Source organism: Apodemus sylvaticus, chromosome 1 (genome assembly GCF_947179515.1).
Source record: "Apodemus sylvaticus chromosome 1, mApoSyl1.1, whole genome shotgun sequence".
In the NCBI taxonomy this organism is placed as follows: Eukaryota; Metazoa; Chordata; class Mammalia; order Rodentia; family Muridae; genus Apodemus; species Apodemus sylvaticus.
In genome coordinates, this window is record NC_067472.1 from 46,482,532 (window position 1) to 46,510,505 (window position 27,974).

The window sequence follows — 27,974 nt, forward strand, 5'->3', positions numbered from 1 at the left end:
GATCTACAAAGTGAGTTCCAGGACAGCCAGGTACATACTGAGAAACCCTGTCTGGGGGGTGTGGGGGAGTAGAGAACTCACTCATTTTTAACTGTGACTTAGCATGTCTGCTATGCTCAATGGACACAGCTATCTATCTCAGTCAAGAGGACACCACCTGCTAGATGTGCTAGCATACCACTTTTAAAAACCGCCTACACCATGGACTTTGAGATCCCAGTGGCTCTGTTTTGCTCATGGAAAAGTATCTACAGTCCTAGACACAGTCTTTACGTACCCAATCTTTACCCACACTGAAACATGTACCTACTCAAGCAAGCATCCAAAGTATAGTTCAATTGAAACTGGAATTTTATATTATTTTAATTAATTAAGATGTGGAGTGTTATGTGTCTTGGAACAGCCACATTACTGGATTTAGATGGTGAGGTTCTGAAATAGGAACAAGCATCACAAACTCCAGTTCACAGCTCACTACCATTAACCCCCTGACCTTCAGTTAAGCTCACTCCATCTTCCCAGGTGCAAAGTAACATGATTAGTTATGAAACTAAATATGGCAAAATATACAAATCCCCTTTCTTCCCACGTCAGTTCCCTTGTTGTCAATAGCAACCTATAAAATGATAAGCAGCTAACCAAAACCTGGAAAGGTAAATAGCAAGTTGAAAATGGTAGGGGTTTTTTCCTAGAAAAGGAAATTGAAATTTTTCATCTTCATTTTTGATACCTGTATATTAAACTTTTTCTCACACATAGAATAATTTAATTTTGAATTTTAAAAACTAAAGTTTAAAGGTATTACTCCTAAATTTGTTCTGATCCCTGATATTATTTATAACCACAGATGGCAAAGGAGAAAGACGTGTGGAAGCTGTGACCTATGACATGCCCTGAGCGGCACCCTGGATGCCCTGACTGCCCAAACCATCTAAGTAAAGCATAGTTAGATGAACCTAGCAAATGTCAGTGCCCCTCCCTCCATCAGGTTTCCCTTATCCTTCGCCGGCTAAACTGTCAATGGGTTACTGTCCTAAGAAATTAGTGTTAACAGAGCAAACAATATCCTTATATCATATATATTAAAATATTTTTGGAATGTAACTGTACAAAATGTGTTTTTAATATATTTGCTATCTTTAAATCCAAAAAAACCACATTTGCAATTGCACAAAGGCACCAGAGGAGCCAGATAAAGTGCTGTATGCCTGCGACCCTTCACCAGATGGGTGGAAGCAGGGTCAAGAGGAAAAGCCAAACTGGACCACAAAAGCAAATACAATGTCAGGCCTTTCCTCTCCTTTGCAATGCCAGAGCTGGAGCCTCCAGAATGCTAGGCAATGTTTTACTACGAGACCACACCCTCTGCCCAGATATATATTCTTTCTCAAACACTCTCCCGCACCCATTTTTCATGATGCTAGTAAGGTCCAGAATGCCCTACAGAGATGAGGTTCTACTTCCAGGTAGAAGGCCAAAGAAGTCTCATCAAATTCTAAACCAAATAGGGATATGGTGTTAGTGCTGCAACAAACATCAAACATTACAAGTTTTAGTCAAAATTAACTTCAATATGAGACTACAGAAATGCTATCATACAAGAATTAAGGTTAAAGAGGCATATAATGGAAATAACAGACTACATTATTGTTTTTAAAGGAAAGAACTGAAAAAGTTTTAGAGTTAGAAAGGTCAAAGCCACTGTACTAATGTTTTTTAAAGGCAGGAGGGACACAATGCTGACTAAAGACCAGAACACACCTTATAAGTTAATAGAGGATGACAGAAATATAGAACGTCTTCATACTTTTTCCTCTTTTTTCCACAACACAAGAAACGCAAGCAATACAAGCATCAATTTCAGAATAGTGTATTCACCACAGCAATCAAAAGCAAATCTACAATATATGGAGACAAATTTTAAAAAGAAATGTTCAGGACTTGTATATATATAAAACTATAAAACATCACTTACTGAGGTTAAAAAAAAGTGTTTTAAAAAGTAGAGAAAACACCGCACACCACACACACACACACCACATGTGAACACACCCCACATTCCAAGACTGTCAAGGTGCTATTAATCTATATACTTGGATTACTCTATATTAATAGAATTTGCTTATGTACTTAGCACAGTCACATTCAAATTTTCGATAGGAATTACTTTCTAAAGTTGACAAAAGAGTCTAAATTTCATGTGAAGACTACATGTGTAAGAACGGACAAGAATTTTTCTTCAAAGAAACTCTGAGATGAACTGTTCCTAAGGAGTAGTGCTGTCATCCACGCACACAGAGGTGGGCAGAAACCTGGCCTTCCTACCAGCCCCTGAGGCCAAGGCATGCCCTCATCTGTTAACCACCCACTTCAGAGCAACTATTCCCCCAAAAGGAGCCCGGCCTGCTGTGTGAAAGCAGTGGCTGCCAATGTGAAGAATGACAATCCGTTGGGAAGGGTTCAAAGGCACTAGACTAAGAATGCAGTCACTGTTTGATGGCATCACAGCGAAGATGTTTTGACTAGGTGAATGCTCAGTACTCAGTAATGAATGTTTTGGATCCCCATGCAAATCTAATCAATACATAGCAGTTACATTTCACTTTAATTAATTTTAGTAGCATTTAGACTACATTCGTAGTCTAAATGCACCCAACCATATTCTCCCATGTTTCCCAAGTGCTGAAAACTTAGCACACACCAAGAATAAGAAGCTATAGGCTCAGACAAAGAATCTAAAAGACCAAGAACTTACGCCGTCAGAGACCAGATGAGCTGTACGTGAGACTGGGTCTGAAATTCCAGTTTCAAAATCCGAAACAAGGGCTCTCCAAGGCCCCTCTACATACATTTCCACAGTCATGGAGCTCATTTGGAGTGTCTGAGGGTTATGAGCTTCTATCCCCTTGAGGACATTCAGCTGTATTCTGTTGTAAACTTGCAGGCAACTAACCCAAACCTGACCTGACAGCTCTAGAGGAAACAAGTAAAATAAAATAACCCCTCCTGCTTACCAATGCCAGACATTGTTCCAGGAGTTCTAAAGAGCCCACTAACCATGATCTTGACTCCGTACGAAAAAGCACTAGGACAACCATGCCCAAGTGATGGACGGCAAAGTCGAGGCACAGAGAGGCCCTGTAACCTCAAGACAAGTGGGATGTAAGGAAGAGCGCTCGGGACTCACACTCTCATTGGGATGAGGCCGCCTAGAGCACATCTGTTTACAGATTGTATCTATGTCTATCCCTAGGCCAGAGGATTCTCTGTGATGATGAAACACACAAGATGGCTCAACCCAAATTACTCATGGTAAGGTTAATTAATACAAATTGCAGGGTAATTGCTCTAGTCTCTCATAGTAACTCATACAAAAGTACTCAGGGCATATTTTCACTGCCCTCTGCAGCAAAGAGTAAAACATTCTTCTACAGTGTAGAGGGTTATTCACACTAAAGGGATAGCCCCAATATAATACAAAGACCATTATCTGTGAGTACTGTTCATTAGCCCACTGTGTCAGCTCCTCTCTGAACCACAGCCTTTCCCAAATGGTTCTTCAGAGTCTGCCCAAGAAATTTTGCAAAATATCTTATGTATATATATATATATCACACACACACACACACATATATATGTAACTCAATACATTTTCTAGTAACTAAAGATTATGTTACTGCAATGATATTTTGTATTGAGCCAAACAAAAACCATTTAAGTGTTGTAAACATATTCTGGACAATCACATTTACCTTCTTTGGTAATTAAGTTTCTGTTACTATCAATGAAAGGAAATCCAAAATTCTGACCATAAATGAAAACTGGCAACCTGAGAATTTTGTCTACCCACACAGGAGACTTAATTTTTTTAAGTTCTGAACAGTAGTTTTAAATTTTCAGTTACTGAGTAACATTTAAAATACAAGATATTACATTAAAGGAAATTGCTTGTTTCTCAGGAAAACCTGCTCTTTACACATGGCAGCTCAACAGACTAAGAGCCATGGGTCAGAGATGTCTGTGGGTCAGAGGCCCTACCAAGTGTCACTAGATTAAAATTACCCACCTGGATCTCAGAGGCATTTGACTTTACAAGCTCTGGACTAGACTAAATCCATTCCTGATAGAGAACACAAAGAAGAAAGAAAGGAAAGAAAGGAAAGAAAGGAAAGAAAGGAAAGAAAGAAAGAAAGAAAGAGAGAGAGAGAGAGAGAGAAAGAGAGAGAGAGAGGAAGGAAGGAAGGAAGGAAGGAAGGAAGGAAGGAAGGAAGGAAGGAAGGAAGGAAGGAAGGAAGGAAAGAAAGAGAGAAAGAGAGAGAAAGAGAAAGAGAAAGAAAGAAAGAAAAGAAAGAAAAAAAGAGAAAAAGAAAAAGAAAAGGAAAAAAGAAAATAGAAAATAGGAAAAAGAAAATAGAAAAAAGAAAGAATTTTTCAGCTGCATCCTTTAACTTTTATCTGAAAAAAACATGTGGACAGGTGTGTGTGTGTGGGGGGGGGGGGTGCTCTGTTTGTTTACTTAAACTAGAAAGACAAAATGGAAGCTAGATAAGACATTTGTAAACTCTTGAGCTGCTGGCACTAAGCTTCTGGTCCAGAGAGTGCTTTCCCACCCTGATCCCATCAGGACACTGAACATCCAACACTACATAGACCAAGTGACACATTAGTCATTCTCTAACATTCATCCCACACCACAGCTACTCTTCTTCATCCCCTACCTGGAAGCACCATGAACAGGCTTCCCAAGGTCAAAACAAATCCTTTTTGAAAAACTGTTGCTGTAGGCATTGCTTAACATAGAGGCATTTAGAATGTTCATACAGAAAAGTCTAAATTTCCCGTTTCAGGAAGTTCCTTGGAGGAAATAGTTCCCCAAGGCTCAGCCACTCTTCAGACCAGAGAAAACAAAGGCCACCTTGGCACCAGCTCTCCAGAAGGATCTGCATATCAGAACAGGAAGCAAGATCCTGAGGAGGCAGAAGCTGGAGCCTGGTGATTCTACTAGGCAAACACTAGTGGAAGACCTCTATTTTGCAGGCTCCAAGGAAAGGTTCTGGGTTATGTTGTTGTTGTTGTCATCGTCATGTCCGTCATCATCGTCTTCATCATCATCATCTTCATCATCATCATCATTGAATTTCTTGTATCTGAAGATTTCTGAAGCACTTTGATCAGATTCCAATCATGAAACCAGCTGAATACCCAAATGGGAACCCTAGGCCAATTTAGGGAACTAAAACCCTCCATTGCTGGTAACTGTGGCCCAGTAATAGCTATGATATAACACCACTTTTTGGAAAATGATTCCTGATACTGTAAATTTGCAACTGGCAAAACCTTGTTTTCATACTCTATTTTTAAAGAAATGCATGTAAAGTTAAGTTCTCCCAAAGAGAACCAACGTAATAGGTGTGGAAAGTCAGCGTCCTTGGCCCTTCTTCTCATTTCCACTTCTCTCCACTTCCTTCCTTCCGTCATTTCTGGCTTTGGTGTCTTTCTGTGCTCATCAGCGTAGTAAGAGGCTTACACCTGACTGATGCCTGACAGCTCCTACTGACTCACCGCCTCCCTCTATGAACTCATTCTCACTTCACCTCCAATTCAGATTCAGTTTTATTTGACTGCACTATTTTTAGTTCTTCAATTGGTTAGCTATTGCTCATTTCAACAGCATTACCTAGTACTTCTGGACACCTCAACATAAAAGAGGAAATTAGGACCCCCACGAATGCCCCAGACACTTCTCATCCTCCTGGAATCTCTATGGCTCTGCTCACTCTCCTACCCTCTCCCAAGTCAGCAGGTTTAAAAAACCTGAGATATTCAGATGGGTGTGGGGTGGAGGATGGAGGTGGCATAAAATTATCTTCTTTATCTTTTGACACAACCAGCAAACTATCCAGATTCATTTTCAACATCACCGTTATGTAAATATTGCTTCCTGCACAGCCAAACAGCAATGTTCAACTTCCAGAGAAAGAAACACAATTTTACATCAGTGAACTTGGTTTAACCTCAAAGTCAATGAGTCTCTTTCCTTGTACTTCATTAAATGCTCAAAAGTATACCACACTTTGGTTTTCTTTGTCCTTATTTTGGGAAACAGAACACGAAGCAAGTATTTGATATCCATCTTCACTTGTAATAGTCACATTGTCTCAGTACTGATAGGTACCTGCCTGTCTCCACTGTACTCACCTCACAGTATCTCAGTACTATTTGGCATTCCTCTCTTTCCAGTAACGTAGTACATATTACTCCACAGGTACAAAGAACACTTAATAAGGTAAACAATAATGCCAATAAAAAGAACCTCTAAGGCTCATAAGTTCAAGGTATGTGCCTGATTGACAGAGAGACATCTGGTGAAGATACAGCTCTCAGCTGGAATGGTCTTTTTATCACCTCAGCTACCTGCCTTTTAATCTTCTGCTTAAAGCTACATCCACATATAGGCAAACAAAGCATGCACGCATACACACTCATCGTAAAAGCACAGATTTAGCAATGACGTACAGAATGGGTCACAACACCTAGCAGAGAGAAAAGTTGGTTGTGCATGGGAATCAGCTGCTGGATAACACAAGCCTCACAAGAGAAGCTGCACAGGCTGAAGAGCGAGGCTGCAGACAGCAATGCTAAACTTAACCATGGCTATGTCTGTGGTGTGAGCGTGGTCCAGCAGTTACTAGACAGCTCTGGACCTCTTTCTTACAATCGACACAACAGGTACTGCACCTCCTTTGTTGGGTCCGATAAAGCAAAATGAGATCATATGTACATACACTCAATAAGCCAATGCTGACTACCACCAGCTTGTATTTCTGGAATAGCTTGACAATTAGTTATAACAACACAGAATGGGCATAAAAGACTTGATTTAGAATCTAATCACAAAACTAAAGAAAATGTAGACAGGGAAGACAAGATATAATATAACACGAAAATTTTATCAAGGATAATGTTACCACAAAAACATCAGGCAGTATACACCTGACCAAAGGCAATTAAGAATTCTATACACACTACTTTACTAGTTTAAAAAATTCCAAAATTCAGTTTGTCTAAATTTATCATTTTAAAAAAACAAGAAAAACTTTACATAAATCAATTTATAATTTAGATCCACAAAAATCAATTCTAGCATTCCGGAAAAGGATCACTCCCACACTTGACACATATTTAAGAAGCATGCACAGAAACACGGTGACATTAAAACCATAGCAGTATTCCAAGCTCCACCTCTTATTATATAAGCGAGAATCCAAGCATCCCTGTCTTTGGTCTGCTCCCACTTGCTTAATTCACCCTACACTAATGATTTAGACTTATAATGAGTTCTAAATAAAATGATGTAACTGAGTTCCTAAATTCTTGGCTCCTGTTTGAAAGAGACTGGTAAAGTATTCAGATCTAGCCCATGTTTAAATATATGCAATTTTCCATATTTATTTAACTTTATTAGTATACAATAGTATTAAGCATCCCTTTTCCCCCATTATTGCATAGGCCTTTCCCAGCTTCTCCATAAGGTTGGTATTAAATGGGTTTTGTATTCTATTCAGTGCCAATATTCTGTCATGCAGTAGTATTTCCTGTAATCAGTAAAGCCAAAGGAAACTACTGGGCTTTTTACAATGCTCTCTTGGCTGGAGGTATTACTCAGTGTACAGTCCGTAAGTAGCACAAATGAGGCCTTCCGTTCAGTTCCAGAAGCAAAGCTTATAATAAATGGTCTCTCTGTTCATCATCAAAAGAATGGGAAAGAAAAAGAAAATGAGTCCTTTTGTTTATGGTGGTGATAACCCCACCTAATTAGGAAATCCAAGAGCAGTCACACAGGAGATGGAGATGGCCACAGCCCCTAGGGAAAGTCAGAGTGGGGAGTGGAAATGCAGAGGCCCAGAAGCAGCACTTACTGAGAACTGGCCACACCCAAATGCAATCAGTTCTGTGTGCAACTGGAGCCCACTAGGCTGGGGTGACTAAATCACTGCACCGACTGCTGACCTCATCTTACCCATTGGATTTTTCTCCTACTCCACAGTCATTTTTCATATCCCCACACTGAAGGCTGTCAATCACTTCTCACCCACCAGATGTTCATCCTTGCTACAGAAGTCCTCTTCCTACGCCAGGAACTAAAGTGCTGGGCAGTACTCTGCTGCTCCAATCTCACGTCACTTCCATATTGCTAATCATCTGCCAGTGCCTAAGAGTGTCCACAACTCTGAACTGTGACTCTAACAATGGACTCAATGGTACTGAATCGAGTTATCGTGCAGTTAACTCCCAGCATGCTTCTAGTTAAGAATGGCTGTCAGAAGTGGTAGATACTCCATACCCATTACATTTGTCTTCCAGAGGTGTTTCTTTACAGCAAAGTATCATTACTGTTCTCAGGAAGGGTTTTAAGGGATAATTCTGCTCTTCAGTGTTTAAAAAAAAATAAATAAAAAATAAAACTTTAGGGAACTAATCTGGTGAGATGGCACAGTGGGTTAAAACACTTGCCACCGAGCCCAGTCACCTGAGTCCTAGTCCCAAGACCCACAGGGCAGAAAGACAGAACTAACTCCTCAAAGTTGCCATCTTGACTTCTATTCGCCATGCCCTGGCTGTGGCATGCAACATGTGGGCATGCACACTTACTAATAAAAGTAAGTGTAATTTTAAAAATTAAAGTCTGGAGAGCTGGCTCGGCAGTTAACACCAGCCATGTGGGGCAGCTCACAACCACCTATAACTCCAGCCAAAGGGTCTGATGGCTCTGGGCCCCAGTGGGCACATGCATTCAAGTACACATACACACATTCACACATACACACATATACACATAATTTAAAATATTATAATAAAAACCAACCTTTGAGAGAGTGTTTTACCTTCACAGCTAGTCCTATTCAGAAGTCTGCACTCATTTGAGGAATAGAGAGAGCTTCATGGAGTCTGGAAATTATAGGAAATAACTACTTCCTTGAAGGCTTTTTTTTTTCCCTCTGCTTTTTTGGAAACAGAGCCTTGCATTAGCTGAGCTGGCCTGGAATTCACTATGTAGCCCTGGCTGGCCTCAAACTCATGCAATCTAACCTCAGTCTCTTGAGTGCTAGGACTCCAAGTGTGAGCCACTATACTTGGCTCCACAAGGTTCTAACACCACAGAACTATTAGGACAGTCCATGCTACTGAAAACGTTCTAATGGCTGTGTGGGACGCAGCTGCACTTGTTTCTCTGGAGACGGCCTGAGCACATGTACAACCTTCTTGTTCTCACCCTTCAAGGAGCTGGCTGGTCCCTGCTTGTCCTCCCGTGCACTGAGAAGACAGATGTGGCCTCAGGCCTCCTCGTGGTGCTCTATGCACCCGTCTAGTGTGTCTGTGGCCTTTTTGGTAGGTTTATGAGCAGTACATATAGCCTGGGTTGTGGCAGCAATAGGAGACTGAAAGCTCGAATGTGTATTCTTCTCTTCTACTCTTAGAAGACTAGGAGGGTAGCCCTGCTCCCTTCCTGGGAAAGCACAGTCCACATCTGCTCCATCCTCTGCTATGGAAGCCCACTCCAAGAAATCCTGGGCTATAGTATAATGTTCTGAGATCTTGCTGTGTGATAAGCATTTTGCACAAAATGAAATATACCACCAAGCCTACCCCTCACCCTCCAGGCCCATGCTGAATCTCAGGGTGCCAGGTAGACTTAAGGTCAGGGATGGCTTGATCAAGCTGGTTACTGGCCAGTCCTGGACACAGAGTTTCTGAGTCTCAACTACCACTTGAGCTGATCTATCAAGAAGGCCCAGTAGAGCTAACAATGGAATCAGCAAACTTATTAAGAAAGAGGAGAGTCCAAAAGGAATAAACTCACTATTTTATTTCTTTAGAATTCTTCACAAACAGCTAAGATAGTTTTGTATTAAAATAATTCCCCACCCTCAGCAGTACCTGAGACCAACCCAAGGCCTTGTGCTTGCTAGACAAACAGGCCTTCCAGCCATTAAAATGTCTTTCAAAGCATGAAGGACATTTCCTCTGTTTTCCTTCAGCTCCACAGCTCTGCCATTTGTCCCATGGAGAAAAGAAGGGTAAAGTATGGCTTCTGTTCTCAACGGGGAATCAAAGGTGAAGGAGAAATGAAAACAAAAACCTCTCTAGGTCGCCTGTCAGTGCTCGTCTTTAAGCATAAACCACAGCTCTAGGGTGGCAGCACAGAGCCAGTCACTCCATACGCCTTCCACTTGCTGCTCTAACTCAGGAACCGTGTTCAGTAATGAAGAAATCCCCAGACAGATTCCTAGGCTTAAGTAATCAGAGCACATAGGACGATCCTGACGCTGGGGGTGGAGAAACAGAGGCTCCTATCACAGACAGATTCCTCCAAAAAGGCTTATCAGGAGGCCTGGGGGGTGGGGGGGCGCATTTGACATGCATTACAACTGCCCACATTTACAATTGAAGAGACTTAAACTCTCAGCAGTTGTTTGTGCTCAAATTCCACAGGACATTGACTATTCCAAACTATTAGCAATATATGAAGTATTACTCTGACATCAACCACGTGTTGCTACACTAGTAGACCCAAACAGCTGTGTTCAATCTCAATGTAAAAGAATTTACTCTTCTTGATACATATAAAGGATTATTCCCCTGGTATTTCTCCCCAGACAGTTTGTCTGGCTTACTAATCTGAAGCAATCAGAAAAATACTTTAACCAGAAGGTAAAATTCACCTATACTGCTGCCATTCCTTCCCAGAATTCCTAGTATCACCACAGTTTAAAGCTGCCATGATTGTGGATTCTTCAGACACAGAGAGACTACAACTATCACTATGCTTTCTTTCTGATGCATTGGCTGCTGGAGTCCCTGGTCATGAGCAGAATCCTGTGAGGCTAAGCACCACGATTAGTAGAATAGAAATGGTCACTATCTAAGTAGCCTTTACATCCACTAAAATCCAAGACAGTGTACATGTTCCTACTATAACAGCTGCTAAAGAAACTACAAGATAAAGGAGGAGCCCTCAGGTCTCTCTGTGTAAGAGGTCCCAGGCCCTCCTGCCATTGTTCCTTCTCCCATTACCAGTAGTTCATTCTATTTCTCTTAAGAGTTTTGATTGTGGGTTGTTTATTTATGGGTGTGGTGATTTGAATATGCTTGGCCCAGGGAGTGACAATAATTAGAAGTGTGCCCTTGCTAGAGGAAGTGTGTCACCTTAGGGGTGGACTTTGAGACCTTCCTCCTAGTTGCCTGAGAAAGCCAGTTTTCTGTTTGCCTTTGGAACAAGATGCACTCTCAGCTCCTCTTGCACTATGCCTGTTTGGACACGGCCATGCTCCAGCCTTGATAATAGTGGACTGAACCTCTGAACCTGTAAGCCCCAATTAAATGTTGTCCTTATAAGCATTGCCTTGGTCATGGTGTCTATTCACAGAAGTAAAACCCTAAATAAGACAAAGGGCTTTTGAGACAGACTTGCAACAAATTATGTGTTTTGCTATGTAGTTCAGGCTAGCCTTGAACTAATTCTTCCTCTGGCCTTCACCATCCTCAGCTTTCAACTATACTTTAAATTTTTATGAGTGTGCATACTAATACTGTCTGTTTTCTTTACCACAGGGCACCATTAAGACAGGACTGTGTCATCAACACTTAAAATAGTATCAGGTAAAAGCTGGGCCATAGTTCTCAATCGAATGTGCAAACATGTAATTCTCTCAAAGCTAGCTAGCACCACTGTAGTGTGCATCTTCTTGTGTGGACTGAAATCTCAGGGCCACCTATTCTTCCTTGCTATCTCTATTCTTTGCCTGTAATTATGATGTTGGAACAACCAAAGAACACTACTACAACTCCATGTGCAGCTTTGTCTCTGTAATATTGGAATTATCATCTGCATGCAGCACCATGCAGACTACAATGTATTACTATGATCCTAGTGTCCCTGTAGGTAAGGGTGTTCACTGTCTATGGTGGTGTCACGGTGTGGCCTTCAAAGACTTTGAAATGCTAAAAGTTAGGTTGGAAAAGACTTCTACAATTGAAAATTATGCATAATTTTAAGTCTTGAGAAATACCAGAGTAATGTGATCTAAATAAAACTAGAAATTCCAATGCACTCTTGACGAAATGGAAAAGACTAAACACCAGTAATCTGCAGAAGCATCTAAAGCGTACAAGGAAGTAGCACCATGTCCTTATGAGTCTTAGCAGAGTACCTGGCTGACTACAGCCAGAGTCCTAAGCACATCACACTTACTTATCAATCTAGCCAGTAGTATTTACGAAGACCCTATATTGGGCCAAGCCCATGTCTAGGTGGAGTGGTGGATCCCACTGGGATACATTTGAAGACACCCAGCAGATGTCTGAAGCTGTACATGGCACCCTACATGTGATGGGAGTTTTCCAATTAAAAAAATATGTAAAATAAAGTCTAATTTTTGTTAAAACACAATACAGGATAAACAGTAACTGGTAACAAAATAGAACAAATATAATTTTACACTGGATTAAAAGTTACTTAAGACTTATGAGTTGCTCAGCTTTGGAACTTTCCATATAATATTTTAAAACTATTGTTAACTGTGAATAACAGAAATAAACATCAAAAGTAAAACCTTACATAAACTATTGTTCCTGGAATCTAGAAATCCCCAAAACAAATAGAACTTCTCAGGGAGCCTCTAGGAGGGAGGACATAGGCATTAGGCAAATAACTGTACAAAGAATAGAAAGAAAATTTTAGAGCAGGCAATGAAGTCTCACTGAGATACTCATCAAAGAGATGAAAGAGTAAACTGACTCATGGTGGAGAAAGCAATCCAAGACAGACATGTCTCCTAACTCCCTGAGCTACAGACAGGCTGAGGGGCTTAGAGGAACTTCATGAGAAGGCAAGAGAGTAAAATCAAGGAAGGAAAATCACATGGAGATGATGTCAGAGAACAGAAAGCACAACAGAGAACGCAAGCAGGCACCCAGCTTCTACCCCTGGAGTACAAATGATGACAGACTATTATTATAGGGACAGGTCTTACTGAAACTAAGGCTGTATAAAAAAATCAAAAGCGATAGGGTTGAGGATATGACTTAATGGTAGACCATGAGCTTAGCATTCAAGAGGCCCTGGGTTCGATGCCCAACACTGAAAAGGAATTCACATGCTACAATGAAGACACAAGTCTTTCTCATTTACTCATTCCGACTGCCTAACCATCCACAGGAGAACTCCTCGAAGTATATGAAACGCTCAAAGTCAGTGCCAGTCTGAATGGTCCTACTTTGTTTTTCGATCACTTCATGAGACTCAGCAAATTAATTTTCAAAGAGCATCAAAAACAACTCCTGGCTGTGGAGTTTATCCTGGACAACTGCTCTGCTTGGGAGCTTAAATTTTAAGTTCTTATTAGCAAAATATATTTTGTCTTTATAAAACTAGAATATGTTGATTTTAAAAAGTAAACTTAAAGGTTTGGTGTGGGTGGGTCAGTGGTAGAGCTCCTGCTTTTGATAGGCACATTTCATATGGTTATATCTGGCGCTTGGCTATTGTTAACAAAAACAGGTAGCAAGTGCCTCTGGCCACCTACCAAACATACAACACTCCTTACTATTTGCTATTGGAGCCACCAGCTCAAGGCACTCCACCCACCCTTCCACACCTTTGGTAATAGCAGCCCCACTTTAGCTTAGATGAGATCCTCAGATACTAAAGGCATTACTGAAATTGCAGCTCCCCTTTGTACACAATTCTAGACATGAGATTCAAGCAAGGTCTCTCTCAATACAGATTCTAGCTTGACTCAAGCACTGGGCAGCCTAGGAGGAAATTTTCCTTGCTCCTAGCAGAGAAACAACAGAAGAGAGAGAGACCATCTGTCTCTGCTTTTACTTAATCTAGCTGTGGAGCTGGAACCCCTGGGGCAAGCTTGCTAAGGTGCTAAAAGGGCCCTGCAAGGAGGGAGTGGCAACCAACAGGCAAGATTAGAGCCTTCCCTACTCTGGACTGCTCTAGATGTGAAATTAATTTTCTTCTTGCTAAAGCAAAGTAAAAGTGGATGTTTTACCAGCAGTCTGCTAAAGCACTGGCTGATAGATGACTGCTAATTTTTTCCAATCCTATATTACAGCTGAAATTTTACTTTGAAGAATGGCAAAACATTTATGCAAATGAATAAACAGACAGCCTTTCCCCTCTTATTTAATCCTTTAGTCTTAAGTACAATGTACATTCCTTTTTGAAAATCATTTTTAACTTCACAAATAAACTTTGTACAGACAAATTTTGAAGCAATAATCATTCAACTCTATGTGCTCTCAAAGTCTGATTAAAACCCATGGCAAATTGGGCTCCCAGAACTGTGCAAAGAAGATGGCAGAAAGACTGAGTGCAGCTTGAACTGTGCTTCTGCTCTGCCTGCGTAGAACTGTCCAATTCTGAATGAAAATCAAAAATAAATAATAATAATAATGTTTGGGTGGTTTTGGTTTCTGCATGAGACCCTGGGTTTAATACTCAGAACCCAGCAAATCAATCTCTCTGTCTCTATCTGTCTCTGTCTCTGTCTCTGTCTCTCTCTCTCTCTCTCTCTCTCTCCACACACACACACACACACACAGAGTCTCTTTTAACATTTCACTCTATGATAGAATAGAGCTGAATCAACCCTGTGTCATGGGATGCATGTATATCTGTATATATACAGAATATGCATGCTCTTGTGAAAACATACATGTATGTGAACCTAACATTAGCAGAAGCTCTGTTATTGACAACAGACTACAGCAGTGTCAGAGCCAAAGCTGGCCTAAGTGGCCCAAGCCCAGGGCCTTCTTGCAGGAGGCACCCAAGCTGAGCAGAGTGACTGAGAGCAGCATGCAAGCATTCCTTCCCTTGCACTGCACAGAGATGTTATTTGTCTGCCTCTTGGACACACATGATCGACAAATGCATTCCTTGCATAACTGTGCATTGACCTTTCTTATGTGTATAAAAGAAAACCCATTGAAACCACCCATTCCAATGCCATGTGAAATTCCATCAATTTCAGATTTCAAGACAACCTAAATACTTAGCTTATATACAGGAAATGCCTTCAGAAGCTGAACAGAATGAAACTATAAATCCTGGTGACAAAGTTGCACCTGTGTGAACCTAAGAATATTCGCCCTGTATGACTGCCACATCACTAGTCCTGTCAAGAAACACCAGAAGGTTTAATGTGTGGCCTCCAGTCAGAGATGGCTCTCAGGTGGCCCAATACAAAGGCTGACCAGTTTTCCACATTGTCTTTCAACGATCTTTTCCTCTCTTCCTATTTCTTCTTATTTGAGACAAGATGTTACTCTGTAGCTAGGATAGCCTAAGACTTGCCTAGGCTGGCTCACAGCAATCATCCTGCCTCAACTTCCCCAAGTGCCAAGGTTACAGGTAGAGCTCTAGCAGAGGGCTATGCCACAGCATATAGAAGATACTAAGAGGTAGAAGAATGCTATAAAATGTCTGTTGGCACAAATACCCAAAAAAGCCTAAAGTCAATCATACTCTAATAATAAATCCTTATTAGCTCCTATGCGCACTGCACATGGGGAAATGGGGCCAGCACACATCTACCCCCTTCCGCACACCACACATGTCACATTGCACTGCCCTGTTCAGTACCTTCTGGCTCCTTTCACAACTCTGCCCTCTGGCTCTGGCAAACCCCCAAACTTTTTTTTTTAATCTTTGAAAAACAGGTTCACACAAGAAACAACACTTCAAACTGCCCAGTTGATTATTTTAATTTCTGTGATAAAATGAGAAGTTCTTCATGGGCCTTCTACATTCACATCTGATCTACGGAGCAGGGAAGGAAAGGTCCCCAAGGTCCCTGAGGCCAGGACTGCCTTGTATGTAGGAAAGGAAGAAAAGAAACACTGACGTTTGTTTGTTTGTTTGTTTGTTTTTAATATTTTTTGACATTTATATGGCTAAAGAACAGTGATACAGCCAGACACAAAACTATAAAAACTTATGGTAATAACTGCTTACAAGTTATCAGATTTTAATCAAACTTTTATGCACGATTCATTTTTTTCTATTTTAACTTCAAAACTTTACAAAGCTACTTTAAAGAGAACTTTATATACAACCATGTCTTTTTTTATTGGATGCTTATTAACTTCAATGCAAATCAGTTTAACTCTATACATTTGTTCTAAAGCTATGACCACAAAATATACAATATGTGTTTGCTCTAAGGGAAAAATATTCCATTTTTAAACTAGCTGTCAGAAAAAAATAATGATCAAATTGAATATAAACAGGGCTAATTGTGTCTTGATCTCATGAAAAGGCAGCACAAAAAGCAACAAGTAAATTTGTAATTATCCAGGTATTTATCTTACATTGCTTGAAATCTTTCTTTTTAAAAAGGATTTATTTATTTATTTTATGCATATTGAGTACACTGTAGCTGTACAGGTGGTTGTGAGCCTTTGTGTAGTTGCTGGAAATTGAATTTAGGACCTCTGCTGGCCCTGGTCAACCCCGCTCGCTCCAGTTGGCCTTGCTCCCTCAGTCCTGCTTGCTCTGGTCCAAAGATTTATTTTATTATTATATGTAAGTACACTGTAGTTGTTTTCAGACACACCAGAAGAGGGTGTCAGATCTCATTAGGGATGGTTGTGAGCCACCATGTGGTTGCTGGGATTTGAACCTTCAGGAGAGCAGTCAGTGCTCTTACCCACTGAGCCATCTCACCAGCCTCCATTGAAATCTTTCAACAAAAGAAAAATGGTGCTTCAAGACTACCTTTTATTGTGTAGGCAATAAACATTAGAGTCAGATTTACACCAAGGCTAGAGGACACAGGAGGAGCGCATACTTCAGCCATCCAAACAAACCCGGTTTGTGAATGTCTCAAGTGTTAACAGTAACATGGAGACAGCTAGCCTCTGAATATTAACCACAGCCTCCAGCTTATATAATCATTTATATAAATGTAAGAAAGAGTCTGTGCCCCTCCCACACGCAGCTTGAATGCTTGCCCACTCCCTGAATCTCCAGGGATTCAGGGTTTAGATGCTATGTGACCTCTTGCTGCAACTTCCTGCTGCCACAGAATTCTGTCTCCAGACTGCATCTTGCCTTACACCTGATGTGCCCTTTCAGCAACAGGGCTTGGCACCTATGCCTCTCAAAGGGGAGCTGTGGATACAGACAAGTGCTCAGCATATTGTCTTTCCTTTGTATGGTCAAAAGCTCTACCAGCCTGATTCCTCAAGCAGGAGGATCTCTGCCAAATCAATAAACACAGGCCTGATGAAGGAGTCTGTGATGAAGGCTGAACTGGCCTACATCCTCCTTTGAGACCCAGATTCTCAGTGTGATCATGCCAAACTGTTAATCACAGGCACCATATGAGCAAGAGCAGTCCCCCTGGCACCACAGTATCTTGTCCCAAAGGCCATCTCAAGGGGCCAGTATTCAGAGGCTCATGAATGATCATTATACTGTAAATAAGTGTGGTTTCACTTGCTTAATAAAGCATCAGGCAACCTAGGCATAGGCACCCACTGAAAGGAAGAATGTGTGTGCTACAATCCCCAACTCTAGCCATAGTCAGCAGAATCGCCCCATCCCTGGATCTGTCTGGGTCTCTGTGCCCTCTCCTGCAGTCCCAGCTCCCAGGGACAAAGGCAGAGGCCCAGGCCTCCAATGCATGTTTAGCAGCTAGTGACCATTTACAAAGCAGGAAGGGCAGGGTCAAGCAGCCGCTTCCTGCTAAAGGCTGCCTTGGGCGTTCCCGCCAGCTTCCATGATGTGTAGCTCACCAGTAAGAGCAGCCACCAAATGAAGAAGAGAATACAGTGACGTTTCTCATTCTGCCTTTGTGTCTACAGCATTTTTTAAATCTGCCCTTGCACCTTCCTACCTACTTTCATGATATATTTGAATTAAGTATGTGGTCCTATGAAAAACACCAAACACAGACGCAAAAACATCTGTCAAACAAGAAAAGCACTCCCTGATTCTTCCTAATGCTACACAGTTCTAAAACAAGAAAAAGGTGACAAAGACATATCCCTGTTTTAACTTGATCTGTTACTTTTAAAATCTAGACTATTAGTGCAAATAGCTGTCATTTCTGAATACAACTGTACAGAAAATACACAATTTCCTATATAGAAATGTCTTCAAATCATTTGATGAGTTCAATTATTTAGAAGTTACTTCCTTCTGCATCAACACACAAACAAAATGACAAACACAAGATACAACAAATTAGTACTACGGATATTCATAAGACCAGTGTTGATAATGGCATTTTTTATTGTGTGATGCCAAAGACAAAGATGCTTATCAACTGTATTTATGAACTAATGAAGTAAGACTTGAGGAATAAGATCTACCTGTGATGGAAGGCACTCTGTCTGGTGTAAGTGCAGACTAGCTTGAGATGCAAATCATTCCTTCTTCTAACGTGAAAAGAAAACCAGCAAGTAAAATAATTTCAGCTTACAACACTTGATTCTAGTCATCTAACAAAAGAATCACTCCATCCCTGAAGCGAGGACCAGCCTGGACAGCTATGAAGGATATGAAACAGAACACTCCTTTTCTAGAAATACTTCCTCTCTCTTTTGCTAACCAATCTCCTTCAGTTCAATGAACAAATGTTTTCTGCATTTTTTCTAAACACCAACTCAGTTCTTCAACAGCTGACAGAAAAATTCATTCACACCAAGGAGTCAGCTGCCACAGAAAATGTTCTCCAATGGTGGAAAGATTACATAATGCCAATCTGTGTGAGAACTAAGGGATCAGGCCTCCACAGCAAAACGGGCCTAAGTACCTCACTCTTCTGCCAGGTGACAAGTCAAAGCAGAAATTCCCCCAAGTCATTGGGAAAGTGTTTATTTCAGCAAATACGTACTGACCATCTACACTGTGACCAGGCATTGTGCTAGGACACACAGATGAAAAGGAGTAAGAAAGGCTTTTTTTTACTGAAAGGCTAAGCCGACTCAAAATTCAAATTTCATGAGGATCCTACAGAAATCCACCAAATATGGGAACCTGGAAGCCAATACAAACGAGAAAGAACAGTTTCCTGTAAGAAAGGATTAGTTTCCTTATGGGGTAAACATGTTCTGGATAGCACTCAGCAATGGGTAGAGAAATCACGGCCTGGCTTCCCTGTACCAGGGTTAGAGTCTAGCTGAGGAAAACAGGCAGCCTGCTTAGTCAATATGTGTGGTGCCGCCTTTACTTCCAACACTCAGGAAGCAGAGACAGTGGATCCCTGAGTCTGACAAAGTTCCAGGCCAGCCAGGGCTACCACAGTGATTCTTGTCTCAAAAACAGCAAGATAGGAGGCGGGGTGGCTACAAGCAAACATTAGCACAGAAACTCACTTGTACGAGATACTTCTCCTTAAAAAAAAAAATCATCTGAGATACCTTCAAATACTACAGAACATAAAGAATAATTAAAATCAAAGATAATCCCTTAAGTTAGATGAGGCAGTAGACATTAACTAGCATGTGTGCGCGCGCGCGCGCGCACACACACACACACACACTTCATTTTCCCCAAGGACTGAAAACCATGGGATGATTTAAAGAGAAATCTAAAGTACTCTAAAAAAAAAATTATGACAGTAGACTGGGAAATCAAGCTTCAAGTTCAGACAGTAACAAAGGAAGCTTTGCATGTCTTCCCTAAGTTGATACGAGAGATGCTTCAGCAGGTGCTATATCAAGTCTCAGGGAAGGCCATGTGATTCAGACATAAGAAAGGTTTTCTGTGTCAATCCAAGTAAAAGTAGTTATATTAACACGACCACCGCTGTAATGAAGAAAACCTGTCTGATGAGACAGGCAGCAGATGAGAAACACAGGTATGAATAGTTACAATGCTCACCATGCTGACACAGATCACACCACTGGCATAACAATTCTTTTAAAATCATGTATCAACACTTAAGCATCCAACATGGGACTGACAATACAAAGTTCCATTAGCACTAATTTAAGATTATTTTAGAAAGTAACTTTAAAGCGCTTGCTCAGAGCTCAGTAAACAGAAAACCAGCAATTTTTTTTTTAATATTCATCTTTCAATTTGGTAGAACCAAAATAACCTTTTAGGCACATTCTAAAACACAGGACAAAAATATTTCAAGAGATGTAAATCAACACTGAGATTGAAAATATTTAATATCAAACAAAAGACACCTTCCAGTCACAACAAATAAAGGCTTAAACACACACTGAAGTTGGGCATGGCAGTTCACACCTTTAATCCCAAAATTCAGGACAAGACACAGGTGATCTGTGAGTTCAATTGACTGGTCTAACAAAGTGAATTTCAAGCCAGCCACAACTACAATGAGACCCTGTCTCAAACAAAAACGCACCGAGACTAAGGCCTTGTTAAGTGGGAGCTTCATGTGAAAGGTCTTGTGTTCCATCGATAGAACCCAAAAGAAAATGAAATAACCCTGTAGTAAGCACATACCTACTAAGGGCATCGGACCAGTGGCTACCTCTTTCAGAATGTAGAAAAGAAATTAAATAAAGCCATTTGTGCATTGAAAACCATTTCTGTTACACAGAATTTGTGGGTCTTGGAGTTTTGGTGAGAAACAGAAAGCACTGCTGACTATACCAAGAACTATTCCCAGTTCTTAGTCCTGCTAGGACATGACTCAGCCTTCCAAGTGATGGGATTACAAAGCATGCACCACCATGCCAACTGGCCTTAGTGAGAATGAGAATGGTGAGTAGGGCAGTAGGGTGGATAGTATAATGCAGGGCACGTTCTATGAAAACACTGTAATGATACCCACCATCCTGTATGCTAACAAAATACTAAGTTACAAAAGAAGAAAACAATGGCAAATGAGCAGGAGGTCAAGGAACTACAATTAGAAGAGAAGCTGAGAAAAAACAGCATTTGTGATGGAGTTTGAAGAGGGGGTAGGGCTTGGGAAGGAGGAGTGGAGGCTTTCCAGGAACCAGAGTGCAGTGCAGAGCCAGTTATGAGGATGGGATCAAGAGGAAACCTGGGATTAGTAACTGTCAGAAACAAGATAAAAAGGGAAGGCCAGATCTGACAGTTCCTGATCAGCAGATGAGAATCTCAAGCCTTTACTTTGCAAGTAATAGTAAGTAATGAAATTTTTCAACTGATGATATCCATAATCAATACAGTGCAAGAACAGAATACAGTGTAACCTCAGAGCAATGTGAAAATGCAGGCACTGTTGCCCTTCTCCCATATCTGTCATTCTTGTAAGCTCAGCCCATGATCACCAGCTCCGTATGGAGGGGCCCAACATTACCTGAAGGGGAGAGAGCTGAGTCTTCTCTGTGTACAGGGAGCACTGACCAGAACATAGTACTTGGTGTTATCAATACCTTATACACTCCTCCCAATACTCCTGTGATCCACTCACTGACCCAGAGCACTCCAGATAAAGCAGGTAGAGGGAGACCTTCAGGAGCGGGGGCTGAGGGCCAGAGGAACACCAGTGGATTCATAGGAACTCAGTTTATAATGGTGTTCAGTTACATTTCACCACCATCAGTCAAAGTAAAAGTAGCCTGAGCAAAGTCTGATGGAAAGCAGACCAACCTTAGCAGAGTCTCACAAAGCACAGCCATACAAGATGGACACTATGCCCCCACAATCACTTGTAATAACTCATGCTCGCCTCAGCATACTATGAGCCCAGGATTTCTAATGGAGACTGGGCACAAAAGAACCATCTGCTCAGCATCTAGCAGAACCCCAGATTCCCAAGGGGGAATCAGGGGCTCAGTGCTAACTGCATTATTTGTATGGACAGTAGAGGCTGAGAGGCACGGGAATGCAAGCTCTCCTCCCAGGGCAGACTCACTAGGCCAGCTCTCTTGGGCACAGGATCCAAATGTAATCATAGACCTTGAGTTCCCATCATGCTCTGGATTGAGCTACCTGGGCCCCTACCAGTCAGGCTAGGTAGGAACTCCAGAAAATCTGGGGAAGGTGGGTGTGCTTTTGTTTAGTAAATTTATTGTAATGTGTCAGTTAATTTCATAGTGTAATAAAACAGAACATAAATCCACTGTTTATAAAACATAAAATACGTATTATGTATTTTATCATTTAACTATATCTACTATAGTTAATCATTTAAATAATTACATACTATCTGGCTGCAATTACGTCAATAAAAATATATTGTCCTCTGCCTCAAAAGATCCCATCTTTGAAGTGTCTTCCCCAACTAAGATATAGAACCAAATATCTTCCTTTATGACAACGTACAGAAAGCAAAACAAAAAAGCCGTCTGCCAGACCACAGGGCAAACTTATTTCTCCTCTTTCTGTCTAGTGTAGATTGCCATGGGCCTATCTCCCAAAACCCCAGTGGTCTAAAAGTTTTTATGGTTTCAGAATAAATAAAGTTTATCTCCAACAGGCTCTAAAGAGTACAAACAGACTAACACAAGAAGGCTAATATTTGCACCTTTAATTTTCAGCAGTAAAAGAACACTTGAAAACAGGAAAAAGAACAACCCAAGAGTATTTTGTTTGTTTTGCAAACAAAAGACATTTTGGAAAATAAATGCCTTCAAGCTAAAATTTGTTTTTACAATTTTTTTAAAGATGTATTTGTTTTATATGTGTAATACACTGTCTTCAGACACACCAGAAGAGGGCATCAGATCCCGTTACAGATAGTTGAGAGGCACCATGTGGTGGGTTGCTGGGAATTGAACTCAGGACCTCTGGAAGGGCAGTCAGTGCTCTTAACCACTGAGCCATCTCTCCAGCCCAAGCTAAAATTTTTTAATTAAAAAAAAAGTCTTTTAAATACAGAATCTGATGCTGATAAATTTATTCACTGTACTAGCCTACTCAAGCAACCCACCCACAGGAAAATAGAAAAGACCAAAAAAAAAAAAAAAAAAAAAAAAAATCTAACAGCTTCTATAGCATCTGACTTTGCCATGGGTTCTAGATATTTATATGCAAGAATACACAGAGAGTATAGAAATTCACACAGCCATGATCTGTATCTTCAGCTGACAGAGATGAGCATGAGCACTTTTTCAGTTGCCCAGCAGAGCCAGGGGCTTTATTGATCACTGGAGACACTCTGTAGACTCCATCCCACCCACTATCCCACAGGGATTGTGGCTTATCTGCCTACAGACAGCACATTTTAAAACTCAGGTTTCTAAGGAAACCTCCATAAAAGTATAAAAATTTGTGTTAATCATACACAAATTATACTAGTGACCCATTGTAAAGACATGTACAGATCAATTTTTAAAGACTGGTGTGATAGTTAAAATATTAGAATAATTCTCATGGATGTAAAAAAAATGGGTTTGGGCATTTCAACTAATCTATAAAAATCCATGTTAGGAAAAACCTTTGTCTATGGCCACACACCTGAGCGTGCCCAAGCCCATCTGATCTCAGAAGCTAAGCAGAAGCAGAGGGGCCCTGGTTAGTACATGGCTGTGAGAAAGAAGACATTCAAGAAGACCCACCATGATACACAATGGACCGTGGGAAGCCGTTCAAGACCAGCCATGATACATAATAAAATGTTGGAGACTGCCCCTCTAGACGGGGCACAACCAAATCATCACACACTCACCTTTTCTGTTAAACTTTAGAAAAAAAGCAACACCCTAGGCCGACCACTATCCAGGAATCGGTATGTATCCACTGTGGAAGGGTCTTCTGTGTGGCCCACAGCTAAATGAGCTGGGTAAGCCCCTGATTCTGCAGCAGCTAATAAGACACAGGGGTCAGGGAAGGTCAAAGGCTCAGCTCAGAGTTATTTACTATCAGCTCCTCCCCTGTTACTACTCCTATCATCTCAAGAAAAACATTTATTTTATACTAATCATCTATTCCTACACACACACACACACACACACACACACACTGAATAATACAACTTTCACTCAACTATCCAATTTCCTAGATGAGAAATTTAAACATTGACACCAGCTAATGTTAGTGTTAAAAATGTAGCATACTGTGAAAATGTGTAAAGTATACATTCGCAAACTGGCTTTCTCTCTTTTAAGAAGCACTTGCCTGGGGTTGGGTATATAGACCAACTAACAGAGTGCTCGCTTAGCATGCATTAGGTTCTGGTGGGGCTCCTAGCACTTCGAAAACAGGGTACAGTGGCATAGACCTAGAACCCCAACATACCCATAATCTCAACACTTAAAAAATGGAGGCAGGCCGGGCGATGGTGGTGCACACCTGTAATCCCAGCACTCTGGGAGGCAGAGGCAGGAGGATTTCTGAGTGCAAGGCCAGCCTGGTCTACAGAGTGAGTCCAGGACAGCCAGGGCTATACAGAGAAACCCTGTCTCGAAAAACCCAAATCCAAAAAACCAAAAAAAAAAAAAAAAAAAAAGGAAATGGAGGCAGGAGGATTACAAGTTCAAAATTGGCCCTGGTTATGTGGCCAGACTGAGGAACACAAAACTGCCAATCAATCAATCAATCAATCACTCCTCAAGGGGGGAAAACATTAAAACAATTTGTCTAGAAAACAAATGGATACAATTTTCTTCTCCTAAAACATGGAAATGAGAATTCAGAAGAAGAGAGGGAAGGAGAAAAAAGTCCTTCCTTCCCTTCCCTTCCCTTCCGTTGATAATAATTGTCATTATGGACTATTGGCACTATGAACTTCAGGATATGAGAGGAGGCTGCGTCCAGCAAGAGCGCATGCTACTGCCCATTGCTCACTGCCACTGCCACTGCCACTACCACAGCTACAATGTGCAAGAGGCCCGATCAGATCTTAAGTGCTGAGATTATGGGTATGTTGGGGTTCTAGGTCTATGCCAGTGTACCCTGTTCATGCAGTACTAGGGACCCCACCCAGAACCTAATGCATGCTCAGCAAGTACTCCGCTAGCTGGTCTATAAACCAACCATAGATGACTGCCTCCTGTGACATAGAGACTAGCTCACAGTCAAGGGTGAGCAGGTATCCTATTCCCTTTTATTCCTACCTACATAGCATAAACCCTTAGGTCAAATTGTTAATATACTTGTGGCTCTACAAAGTTACATCCAAAGTCTGAAATCTGAAGTCATACTGACTAGCGCAATTCTGAAATCTGTACATGTGTACCTATGTGGGAGTGGACATGCTTGTCAGTCCTCCAGGGATCTGCTTATCTCCTCCTCTCTAGCATCAGAATCACAAACACATGCCCAGCCTCTTACATGGACTCCCAGGGGCCTTGTGGTTGGCACACTCCCTACCAATTAAGCCATAACTCCCCAGTCTTGTCTTAACTGGCTTATTATATTTCAATATACAGCTAAGACTGACCTTGAACTAATTATCCTCCTGCCTAAGGATCCTGAGTACTGAGATCACAGGATCTACTACACTGGCTGTCCTAAAATCTTTCACTTTTCCTAGTTTTCATGGGGGCATAAACAATAGAGGTTTGGGGGACGAGATCCCCTCTTATGAAATTTCCTATGAAACCTATCATAACAGGTATATCTACTTTCTGCTGATAATGAACTGGATAGGTTGACAAACACTAGAAATCTGGAGAGAACACTTAAGTGAACTTGATCCTGGAAGAATATCCACATAGAATAAGAATAAAATTCATTAGAAAAAAAAAGTATTCTCAGGAATTGTGAAGGGGGAAAATCCACCTAAATACCAATAATGGGATGTGGGGAAATGCAGAAAACTGCATTCAGGAAATCATTCAGAGATCACAGAGTGGACTAGCCACACAGAACTACAATGAGATACATGAAATCCACACCAACAACCAGGGCACCAGCTGGGCAAGGTAGGAAGAGAACACCCTTTGCAATCGTCATTGCTATTAGCTTCCTAATAGAATTCATTTGGACAAAAAACAAAATTCTCTGGAGTCATGTGCATCTTAGTTCAGAGAATGATATAAAAATAGTATTGACTTTGACTTTATTACACATCATATTGTATTATTTTCATATATAGGCAATTTTTATTTGAAGAAAAACTAAAGATAATCAGAGACAAGCTGGGTTCCTATTTGATGAGATAATGAACAAAACTCATGATATTATATAAAGAGGCTCCAAGGAGCACCATGAGGCCAACGTCAATAATTAAGAGAATTAGGTATGCCCTAGTAGGTTGCAATCTACTTACTCTGAGGCATAGAGCCTGAAGCCGGTTACAAACAAATTCAAGATGAATGTATGAAAGCTTCCTAGCAAACAGGTAGGGACAGAATTAACCCCACTGACTGTTCAAGAGACAGACTAACACAAACTGAAGATATTAGAGGCAACTCCAGTGTGGGGTGCAAGCTTAGACTTCACAACACATTCTTAACTGAGATTCTGTAATTAGAGCTCTCTGGGAAAGACATCACGTGTTCATTACAGTCAGCAAGACTCAGCACAGACTTCCTGGAAAGATGGATGGTACAGCGCTCTTAGATCCAAGTCTTGGACTTCATCTTTACATGTTGTGCACATATAACAAACTGCCACACTGAACCCTACAAAAATATGCACAAATTTATGTTAATTGAAAGTTTGGCAAGGCATAATAGTGCACACCTTTAACCACAGTACTCTGAATGCAGAGAGGCAGGCAGATCTCTGTGAGGTTGAGGTCAGCCTGGTCTTTATCTAGAGTTCTGGGATAGCTAGAGCTACGTAATGAGAACCCTGTCTTTCTCCCTTCCTTCCTTTCTTCCTTCCTTCCCTTCTTTCCTTCTTTCCTTCCTTCCTTCCTCCCCTTCTTTCTTTCTAGGAATTTTTTTTTCCTCTACCTCAAAACAAATTAAAGGGAAAAAGGTAGAAGTTCTCACTTAAGTCAACAATAGTCAACCTTAAGATTTAGGACTTAAAATACTAAGGGAAGCTTGTGGGGAAAAAAATCTCAAATCCCTGGGATCTGCACCTTGGAGAAGCCAGGAACACTAAATGGAACTTTGCTACCTATCCTGACTGGGGGAGGGGTTCTTAAGACAAACCACAAAGTCAAGTCATGCTGGTCTTCCCTCTGACTTCACCTAACTCAGGAGCTGAAGGCAAGAAGCAACTCTGCTTTGGCCAAGTGGTTTAGATATGCCAACAACTACTCCCCATCACAGAACAAAGATCTTCCCAACAGCAAGGCTGTCTGAAACCACTTCTCATCGAATCTTGGCTCACCCAAAGTCAGGGAAACAGATGGAATTAGGCGAAGAGTTAACAACACAGAGAAGCAAACGTCAGAGACCTGGAGAGAGCTGCTGCCAGCCTTCACTCCACTCTACTGAGAAAAGCGCTAAAAATAAAATATATAACAGGATCTCCCACCAGTGATAGGGAAAAGACACGAACTCAGTACACGTACACATACACACACATTACACACCCACATGCCCCACACATACACGCACACACTACACACACACACACACACACACACACACCTGATCTTGGATGAATAAGCTGGACAAAATCTATAACATTCCTAAATGAAAATGAAGGCAAGCCAGGCAGTGGTAGTGGCGCATGCCTTTAATCCCAGCACTTGGGAGGCAAAGGCAGATGGATTTCTGAGTTCGAGGCCAGCCTGGTCTACAGAGTGAGTTTCAGGACAGCCAGGATTATATAGAGAAACCCTGTCTCAAAAAAAGCAAAAAACAAAACAAAACAAAAAACAAAAAAACAAAAAAAAATAGAGGAAGAAGAAGAAGAAAAAGGAAAAGGGAAAGAAAAGAAAAGAAAAGAAAAGAAAATGAAGACAAGGCACAGAACACAATAAAGGAAAGAATTTTCTGGAGGACTTAATTTAGAAACTGAAGACAAATCAATTTTTCAGCTTTGACTTGTATCAAGAAAATTTAAGAAAATGTCCTCTACTTAAATAAGAGACTAAAAGGAGACGGTAAAACAGAAACTGCCAGAGAGTTACAAAAGGGAATGAGAAAGAAAACTT

General features: G+C 41.0%; 1 protein-coding gene across 1 annotated transcript in view; it reads right to left on the reverse strand.

The window, feature by feature from the left end:
• Positions 1 to 27,974, reverse strand: part of LOC127689275 (guanine nucleotide-binding protein G(q) subunit alpha) — a 254,203-nt gene that overhangs the window by 207,243 nt on the left and 18,986 nt on the right. The window lies entirely within an intron of this gene.